This window comes from Xyrauchen texanus, chromosome 46, assembly GCF_025860055.1.
Source record: "Xyrauchen texanus isolate HMW12.3.18 chromosome 46, RBS_HiC_50CHRs, whole genome shotgun sequence".
Classification (NCBI taxonomy): domain Eukaryota; kingdom Metazoa; phylum Chordata; class Actinopteri; order Cypriniformes; family Catostomidae; genus Xyrauchen; species Xyrauchen texanus.
Window position 1 is genome coordinate 17,744,618 of NC_068321.1, and position 11,626 is coordinate 17,756,243.

Below are 11,626 nucleotides of genomic sequence, written 5' to 3' on the forward strand. Positions count from 1 at the left end.
CCTGGGTGTAAAAGTGGGCAACGAAGGGACCAGCTTTGATTTAGACCCCTCTTAAAATTCCCTCTTTGGAAATTGGGAAAGAGGGGATGTTTCGGCATGGGTGGCTGGTCTTTCTCAATGCCAGATCGGCATGTTTGAAAGAAACTAGTCACCGAAGAGGAATCTTCAAATTAGCAGTTTTATCTGGGCGATTCACCACTTACTGATTTACTTATGAGCCTTCAGAGAAACTTCTGACGAAACTCGAAAACTTCTTGGTGTCTTTGTCTATGTGGAAGATCCCCTTTGGATGGCCTTTGAGAGAGGAATTATACACAAATTGATAAAGTGCATAACAGAATGGCTCCTTGGAAAAAGGCACTATGGTAGATTCTTTCTTTTTCTCATATTTTATTGGTAATTAATGCTCCATATTGCATATAAAGAATCACCCACCTTCAGATAATGAATATACTAGTTTCTTATAGACAGCAAGAACTCTGCAAGAAAAGAAGGAAAATGTAATAAGTCAGACATGGTTTTTTTAACTGAGCAGAGGTAATGAGTAAGTGGACTGCATGCTTGAAAATTCTCTGAAATACCTCTGGGATCTCAGTGCCCAAAGTAAATAAAGGATATTCAGTTCCTCAAGTACTCCCAGTAGCAGCTAATGTTCATCACAATCTCCACTCATTTGTCACGACTAATTCGGGAAAAGGAACAATACTTCATTTAACCGCGTAAACAATCGTCTTATCAAGATGTTGAAACTGATGTGTTTCGGAACAGGCATTTCTACAAGCGACAGCATCTTACAAAAATATAATGATCTGCGCTAAAAAAAGAAACAGAAAGACGTAGTCAACAAGGCCCCAAGATAAATATCGCTGAGCAGCTGTTATTGATAGGCCGCTTGTTTGTGTTGCATGGAGCCATTTCTGCCCACACTATACTTAACAGCAATGAATCAAATGGAGCAGATTAAGGAACATTTAGTTTGTTTAAAGGTTTGATTGTTTGAAGATTCATGTCGTTTTTGGCTCATTACACAAAAGCTATTGTGGTTAAGTTTTTGGCAATTTATTGTATGCAGTTCTGGCCTCATGCTACAAAAATTTGAAAATAATAAAAAGTGACACATACAGTATATGAGAGGAAATAATGTCATAACTGTATCAGAATCATGTGCTGACCAGCATATGAATGAAAAATCTAAAATGAGATCTTTATTTTTATTATCTCCTGGCAATGAGACTAAAAGGTGATCAAATGATAAAGTCATGTTAACATGCATATTGTTTATGTCTTGTGGCTATACTTTTGAAAAAGTGAGTATTTTTAACGTTACGGATTGGCCTCACTGGAACCCAGATTTATGCTTTTTTAATGAAAAAAAAGGGACAAGTTGAAATTATTATTATAATTTTTATTATTTTTTTTTTTTTTGTGGTAATCAACATCATGCAACAAATGCTGTCGATTTGAGCTTAACTTGTATTGAACCCGGAATATTCCTTTAATGTATTAAAATATGCATTTATACAGCATGCAAGTTAAAACATTAATGCAGCTATAAAAGCATATTTTGTGCATGATTTATAATGCATTTGTAAATTACTTATTAGTCATTAATGAACCCCTTTATATACACTTAACAAAGCAAATGTTAATGTAAATGTTAAAAAATCACCTTTTTTATAACTATCCTGTTAAAAGTAACTTGACTGTGAAATGTTAAGTCTCCTGAGCTTTGAAAGGGCAGACTTTAATTACATAAAATGTTCCTAATATTAGCATTAACCTCAGATTAGTGGCTAGTTCCAGAAAAGTAAAAAAAATGACGCATACAAAAGGATATGATGTCACACATAACTGTACTGGACTTGTGCCTTTGCGGCACAACCAAGGTTCAGTATGACCCTCCAAAATCCTCCTAAATGTTCTTAGATTTTCATAAAATGATAATAAGCTGCAAACTATCTTTCTGTCTAGTGGTGCAAACATATATTTGGCTTGGCAAAACCTGGTAAAAAACACATTTTGCTTGGCACAAAAACTAACAGGAAATAAGAAAACCTTTCCACAGGACAATAAGTTATCTAAACTAACATGGGGAAAATATAACCTTTGACAATTTCACATGAGACATGTAAATGATCTATTACTTAAAGCAGGAAAATAAAATGATATCTTTGCATAATTTTTTATAAGCTCAATGCCAGTCATAATATTTCAGTGTGTGGAATGAAAGGGGGAAGAGCGCCTTCCACTGTTTCTTTACAGTATGACAAGTTGGTGAGAAATGTGCTTTTTATCTTTTTGTGGCAGGTCATTATGAGCTGTCTCTATGGAATGTGAGCATAGTTCAGTCTCTTGTGGCACAGATTGATGATGTAAGCTGCCAGACCTTGGCATGGTCTAAATGCATCACAGTCTTGTAGGAACACCTGGATTTCAACAACAGTCTATTGCATGTTGGAGCACAGCATTTGACCTAGGTAGATTTCACAAACCATAGCAAACGTTTTGCCATAATTCACTACTGAAATAAACTAATACCAGTTTATGATGGTTTGCTGGTCTTAGCTGGTCTCCCAGCCTGGTCTGGCTGGCTGATCTTTTGGCTGGATTTATGGGGGTTTTGGGCACTTTTCAGAACTTAGGCTGGTTTAAGATTTTTGTTTTCATCCTAATTTATATTTATATACAGATATTAAGAATCTGAGACCAGATATTTCCCAAAACTTGTTATATTATTACTTGTTGACCCTTCAAATCAAATGAAGTGTATTTATTTTGACATTTAAAGTGGTTAATCAAACAGACAAAGCTAAGCTTAGTGTCTACGAACAAGGTATGTTTATTCAGTTTAGTGAAAGTCAATAAGGATTCAAATGTCATTCATCAACCCCTTAACACAAACACACTCGCATACACACACACAGTCATGCCCCGACCTAACACATGTCTTGAGCCTAGTTACCAAAGAGCAAATCTGAATGGTCAAAGGTTATATATTGAACTATTTATCTGATTTATGGGTTGTCTGAGGAAGCCTTATTGTGAAAGATGAGCTCAAAACAGGAACGAGTGTCACAACAAACTGAAGTGTTAATGGCCCTTTTTAATGATGGTCAAGGGAGGGGTGCGGTAGGTACTTCTTGATAAATTGAGTAAAAAAAAACAGAAAAAAAAACAAAAAAAAAACATTTGTATATAAATCAATAAGGAAACAAATTAACATCTGGTTTCATATTCCAATCTTTTTCATTTAGAAAGTTTCTGATATGGGTTTCTCATAAGATATTTGGATTAGCACTAAGCAAAACATGCAGTTACAGTTTTTCATAATTGCTAAGACACATTTCTTGAAACGTTCACCCATTTACTCATAACTGTAAAAACAAAACCAAATCTTCAAACTACACTCACAAAACCCCTGACACTTCTGGCTAAATCAAACAATCGCCTAAAACCCATTTTAACTTTGGCCATAACCAAAAAATGCTCTTGGTCATAAACACAGCAAGTCAAACTGTTAAAAGTACTTAACAACCATTAGACACTACACCAGAAAATGTAAAACACTGTGTTCAGGACATATAGGTACAGAAATAATAACTGATTGTGCAGAAGGTCTTTTGTGTATCGCATTCTCCATTGCCAAGTGCATAAAAACAAAGACACATTTTATTGTCTTCACAATAAATATTTACAGCATTGTACACAGCAAGTGGCAACTACAGTTCAGAATATAGCTCACATGAAAAAAACTTCAGTACTGCAATAGAAAAACGAATAAATTGCAAACTACGATACAGTACACATATTGTGTAACAAAATTCGTGATTTTACTGTGCCTCAGCATCACACCTCTTTGCTGGGTCAGGCCAAAGGACTTCGTCAACATCACATGCCACATTCTCCTGTCCCAGGCAATGGGGGAAGAATCCTCTGGTGTGCCGAATCCAACCCTGACAGGACTCCACACCTATATCACCACAGGTTATTTACATGGCCTGCAGAAGATTTTCCCTGGTGTAGGGTTTCCGTCATAGACCTTCCATCTCCATGTTGAGAAGAACTCTTCAATTGGATTTAAAAAAGAGAGTAGGGTGGAAGAAAAACATTCAAGAAACGTTGGTTGATGATATTTCCACCACAGATTTCCACATTTTCTAAATATATTTTCACATTTCCTAAACATATTTCCAGATTTCCAGATTATGGTGATGGTGAATATATTTCCAGATTTCCTTCACATATTTCCAAATTTGCTAAACATATTTCAAGATTTCAAGATTATGGAGCTGGTGAACATATATCAAGATTTCCTTCACATATTTCCACATTTGCTAAATATATTTCCACATTTCCAGATTATGGTGATGGTGAACATATTTCCACGTTTCCTAAACATATTTCCAGATTTCCAGATTATGGTGATGGTGATGGTGAACATATTTCCAGATTTCCTTCACATATTTCCAAATTTGCTAAACATTTTTCAAGATTTCAAGATTATGGAGATGGTGAACATATATCAAGATTTCCTTCACATATTTCCACATTTGCTAAATATATTTCCACATTTCCAGATTATGGTGATGGTGAACATATTTCCACGTTTCCTAAACATATTTCCAGATTTCCAGATTATGGTGATGGTGATGGTGAACATATTTCCAGATTTCCTTCACATATTTCCAAATTTGCTAAACATTTTTCAAGATTTCAAGATTATGGAGATGGTGAACATATATCAAGATTTCCTTCACATATTTCCACATTTGCTAAATATATTTCCACATTTCCAGATTATGGTGATGGTGAACATATTTCCACGTTTCCTAAACATATTTCCAGATTTCCAGATTATGGTGATGGTGATGGTGATGGTGAACATATTTCCAGATTTCCTTCACATATTTCCAAATTTGCTAAATATATATCAAGATTTCCAGATTATGGTGATGGTGATGGTGAACATATTTCCAGATTTCCTTCATATATTTTCAGATTTCCTTCATATATTTTCAGATTTCCTTCATATATTTCCAGATTTCCTTCATATATTTCCAGATTTGCTAAACATATTTCCTCATTCCCTAAACATATTTCCAGATTTCCAGATTATGCTGATGGTAAACATATTTCCACATTTCCTAAACAAATTTCCAGTTTATGGTGATAGTGAACATATTTCCAGATTTGTTAAACATATTTCCTCATTTCCTAAATATATTTCCAGATTTCCAGATTATGGTGATGTGATATCCAGATTTCCTAAACATATTTCCACATTTCCTAAACATATTTCCAGATTATGGTGATGGTGATTTCTAGATTTCTAGATTTGGGCACTTTTCAGAACTTAGGCTGGTTTAAGATTTTTGTTTTCATCCTAATTTATATTTATATACAGATATTAAGACTTTGAGACCAGATATTTCCCAAAATTTGTTATATTATTACTTGTTGACCCTTCAAATCAAATGAAGTGTATTTACTTCCAAATTTGCTAAACATATTTCAAGATTTCCAGATTATGGTGATGGTGAACATATTTCCAGATTTCCTTCATATATTTCCAGATTTCCTTCATATATTTCCAGATTTGCTAAACCTATTTCCTCATTCCCTAAACATATTTCCAGATTTCCAGATTATGGTGATGGTAAACATATTTCCACATTTCCTAAACAATTTTGCAGATTATGGTGATAGTGAACATATTTCCAGATTTGCTAAACATATTTCCTCATTTCCTAAATATATTTCCATATTTCCAGATTATGGTGATGTGATATACAGATTCCCCGCGACCCTGTACACAGGATAAGCGGTTGACGATGGATGGATGGATATACAGATTTCCTAAACATATTTCCAGATTATGGCGATGGTGATTTCTAGATTTCCTAAACATAATTCTGCATTTTCCAAACATATTTCCAGATATCCAGATTATGGTGATCATATTTCCAGATTTCCTTCATATATTTTCAGATTTCCTTCATATATTTCCAGATTTCCTTCATATATTTCCAGATTTGCTAAACATATTTCCTCATTCCCTAAACATATTTCCAGATTTCCAGATTATGGTGATGGTAAACATATTTCCACATTTCCTAAAAAAAAATCCAAATTATGGTGATAGTGAACATATTTCCAGATTTGCTAAACATATTTCCTCATTTCCTAAATATATTTCCAGATTATGGTGATGTGATATCCAGATTTCCTAAACATATTTCCACATTTCCTAAACAAATTTCCAGATTATGGTGATAGTGAAAATATTTCCAGATTTGCTAAACATATTTCCTCATTTCCTAAATATATTTCCAGATTTCCAGATTATGGTGATGTGATATCCAGATTTCCTAAACATATTTCCACATTTCCTAAACATATTTCCAGATTATGGTGATGGTAATTTCTAGATTTCCTAAACATAATTCTGCATTTTCCAAACATATTTCCAGATATCCAGATTATGGTGATGGTGAACAGATTTCCAGATTTCCTTCACATATTTCCATATTTCCCGATTATGGTGATGATGACTACCATAATACCATACATAAAATGTTTTTTTTTTTTTCAAAACAGCTTTCCTGATGATCCTAAATTGAATGAAAGCTCAGTTTGGGTGGAGTGACTTAGTTAAAGATTCGTGCTGGTTACTGAAAGGCTCTAGATTCAAACCCTTCAATGATTGAACCATGCTTTATCATCATTGTGCCCATGGTCAAGACACTTTACCCATTTCTGTAGTGAATGCATTTCAAAATGTGAGCTAAGCCTAAAAGTATGTGTTTTATATTTTGTGCTGCACCGTTACAGTTTTTCTCGATCGATTTTATCTCCAAACTCAGGTCACTGCTCTCAAAACAATTAACACAGCCATCTGAAAACTTTGTAATTGTCCTAAACAGATTGTGCATTTTTCTTGATTTTACTAATTTTCTTGAAACACTACATACAAATTTCTCTGATCCAAAACTCATGCTTTTAAAACAGTTAACACAGACGACTATATTAAAGTCATATTATCAAATGTACATGTCAGATTGCCAAATCCCTTCACATTAATATCAGCTGTGTTAGTAATGCACACAGCAAAGATAATGCAATTTACTAAAGTTTTAACACAGCTATCATGACTCTGCTATCTAAAAAAGGGGTAAAATATGAACATTCACAGCAAACAAACAATGAGGAAGAAGAAGAAGAGGTAGAGTGTGTAAAGAAAGAGAAAATCTGAGGAAGAAGTGATGAGAAAAGGGGAAAGTTTTCTCAACTCTTTCAGATGTGTGCATGGAAACACTTCAGAAAAGACCAAATGGAGATGGTGTAATGATGGTGAACACAAAGAGGACATCGGGTGGAAGTGAAGATTAGAGTAAAGAAGGCTCAAATGATCTGCGAGTACATAATTGTGTTATGAATTATGAACTCTCTAAGACACATAGTGTTCAGCCTAATGTGAGCAGATATACAGAGACCTCAATCACAACAAAAAAGAAGAAGAGGGAGGAATGGCATTTGAAGAGGAAGATAAATGTGTTAATTCTACAGTGGAGTTGTGTGTCTATAGCTGAACATGTTGTGAAATTAATAGAGAACACATCTATTGCTTTGATATTAGTATTTAATTTTAATAAACGCATTATCAGAAAAGAATACATTGATTCATTATGCAGTGAAATGTAATTGTTCTGCACATTTGAGTGTCTGTTTCTATGGCTGTGTGAATTGTTTTAAGCACTGATTATAATTGGTTGAAATGTATAAAATCGACTGAGAAAAACTGTACGTTCATACTTTAACCACATGGGGGCAGTGTTAGTCTATGTGAGTGCCGGAACAAATCCGTTCCTCCTCTTTTTGGCGGTCGCATCTTGGCTCTCATTTGCCTGAAAATGTGCTGCAGTCCTCAGTCATAAAATACGCACTTGAGTGACTGAATTTAGATCAAATATGCATGATGCGTATGGGGTTTTGTGTCAGCTAGTGTGCAGTTCAATAAATAGGTGAATTATTCAGGTGAAAAAAGTCTTAAATTAAACATGTACGTGTTTGGACTGGAAGAGAATTGCGTGGCTTGTCCAGCAAAATAGTAGATTATGACCTAAATTAATACAGCGGCACATGGTAACTCTCTTTAACGGACACACACACACACACACACACAAGCATTTGTTTTTATATCATTGTGGGGACTTTCCTCTTTCTATTGTTTAATATTGAGCTAACATTTTCTATCTACAATTCTCCTAAACCTAACTCCCACAGAAACATAGCATTTTAAAATATTCATTAAGACATTTTGTTAGTTGCCATTTTCTTTGTGGCAGGGGTGTAGCAGACATTATAAAAGTGGGGGGACACAGCTGTGAGTTGGACCAAACACTTACAGTGCAGTATTAATATATTACAGTATATATTAATATATAAGTATTATATTAATATATACATATTATTTACTTTTAATATTTGAAGTATTTTACCGATTCAAGTATTGCTAAATAATTGCAAAATTAGCTGCAATAATAAAGGGCATTTTGTGGAGCACTTGCTTCTGTTTCACACATGACAATAAAAGATTGAGCACAAGCTGGTCCTGAATGAACTATTTAATCAATTACAATAATTGCAAACTTTTTAAAATTTTACTCTGTGCTTTTGCATTGTGGGATTTAAATGTATCTAAGTGGCTCAAGTGTTTTCACTACATTCACCAAAATTAGTTCAGATCTGGTGATCTGGTGATGGTGGTGACGAATAAGTGTCTTAGTGAAATAAGTTAGTCACTGAATCAACGATCAAATGAACATTTTAATCCTTTAAAATCTGAATGTCTACAGACCTACAAAGAGACTTTAGAAGAGGTTTTAAACATTATAAGAACAAAGCAAATCTAAAATTTCCCTATTTGTGAGCTGATGAGCATGACTTTTATCAAAAGACAACAATAATAATGAGTTTCAATAACGTGTGTATTTTTTTATGTATAAAAAAGCGAGTCTAAAAATGTTTTCACTTCAGTAAAATATCTAAGTGTTCTAAGAACACAGCAGATCTATCTTTTTCCTACAGTTTGTGGACTGCACATCAACATAGAGGTAAAAATACAGGAGCTGATATTAAACATAGCTTTAAATATTTAACACAGATCTAGATACTAGATTTATTACCTCACAAATGTAATGTAAAAAGCACAACTTAATGAAGACTCATGCACTGATATAAACTCTACTTACAATGTGTGCTTAAAAGAAGGATTGCCCATAGTTCTTTTCTGCAGTGCATTTCACATAATGCTGCCAATCAAGAATGATATGCCGATAAATAACTCTCGTTTGTATGTCTCTCATCTCTAGATTATTAATTTAGATCCACATCAATGCCGATAAAAAACATGGATAAATGAGCATTGTTGAAAGCAACATTGTAAAATTGAACGGAGCCTCATTGATTAGCTTGGAAAAGTGTGAGGGACAAAAATAAAATTTTTAAAGAGTGAATTTGACGTCCCACATGGCTGCTATGCCCTTGCTTTTTGGGGACCATTGGCTAGCACCCACAATGTGCCCAATTTCATGTTTTAATATTCTATGTGGACCATGTAGACAAAACCTGAACCACACACACAAACACACATGTATCAAATATACTGTGTTTAGGTACACGTCTCAGAACATTGTCTCTTGAAGACATAAGAGATTATAGATGAACTTGCACGCTAAACATATTCCCTGTATTATTATAACTGGAACTTTCTAGGGGGTTTTCAAAAGTAAAACAATAATGCATTCTCTCTGAGCACAGAGTATGATGAAATGAGCATTCTTTTGGCACCAACATTTGACGGAAAAAATCTATTAAAATATTTCCCCATGCAAATATGCATATGTACGAATAATCCTTGACAAACTGGCTACAATGTAGCCAAGGCAGATCCTTGTTTAAATTAAGCAGGCCCCAAGGACACTCCAAATTGGATTACATGTCAGATAACCTTTGTCTTTGTGAAAAGAAGGAAACGTATCCAAAGTGGCAAAACCCATGCCCAGCACGTTAGCAAGTCAAATGAGCCCATGGTGCATATGCTAATGACACTTTTGATTTGCTCATGTCCTGTTCTGTGTATGTAAATGCTCTTGTTTGATAAGAGTCACAGGGAGAAATGTGCCATGTACATCTGGGTGAATCTGGGTGAGTCTGTGTCCTGTTAGCCCTGCCCTAAGGCATTGGACTGTCTCCCAGTTCAGTGCTTGTAAACAGATTACAGTCTGTTTCTGACGTTCATCTTTATTATTACACAAAGACAATTTGTATGATTTAAATGAAACAGGTGTGGTTTGTTTAACTGCTTTTCCTTTGGTTGTTTGCAATTAATGTAATTAAGGCTGTCATCATTATCATCATGACCATCTTCACTTACTGTATATGATTATTTCACAATTTAGTCATGGTAGCAACTCCATCAAAACATATGCCCTCGCTTAAATAAGTATGGCTAATTAATTCCAGTGCAAGGCTAAATTTGACAAAAACGTCATCAATTGCTCTGCTACATCAATTTCTCTCTGAGGGCTACAAATAGACTCACATATGTGTCTCATCAAATGGTGTCTGTGGTAAAATGTGAATTATTTTTTTAATAAAAGAGTGACAAATTGACATGTTTTGTGGTAATCAACATTGTCACAAATGCTGTCGATTGAGCTAAACTTGTAACAGATCAATCAGGGTTGCCGTAAGGCACTTGCAATGAAAGTAAATGGGGCCAGTCTATAAAAGTTAAAAAACACATTTTTCAAAAGTAAAGCCACAATACATGAACATAATGTTTGTTAACTTTATAGTAACGTGATTAAATCTGTGATTAACTGATGCTGAGGCATTTAACAGATTGCAGGTTTAACTGCCGTAATGTCATCATGGCAATAAAGTTGTAATTTTAGGTATAACTATAATATAACTAAGTGATTTTATCACAGATAAATCACGTTAATAGATATAAAGATTACATTGGCTATCCTTTTGAAACAGTGTGTTTTTAAATGTTTATGGGCTGGCCCCATTCACTTCCATTGTAAGTGCCTTAATGTAACCTCAGCTTTTGTTTCTATATATAAAACAAAACAAACAAGGGACGAGTCAAAATGACTATTTTATCGATAAATACTGCCGACTGAGTTTAACTTGAATTTAACCTAGAATATTCATTTAACCGATCAAATTAGCTGAGATACAATGTGATAAAAATAACTGAAAGGCACATAAAAGTTTTTGCCACTTTTATTACTGTAAGAGGAGATTTGAGAGTTGACAGGATACAGGATATGGGAAATGTCACAAGACAGATTTGAATCACTATGAGCACTACAACTCAAAGTGTCAAAGCATTTGCCATGGCTCAAACATAAGTGGTCATAATTAAAATAAAACTGTGGTACTGACAGCTACAGTCAAAGTGTAAAAATCTGGCAAGCCGACAGATATTTTAAAGAATTACACAACATACATAATACATGTTGAGCTGTCTTAAGATAATAAAATGCTTCTGAATATAAGGGAACTAATGAGTATGAAATAGAAAACTGCTCAATTGTCAAATCACTATGGTTGG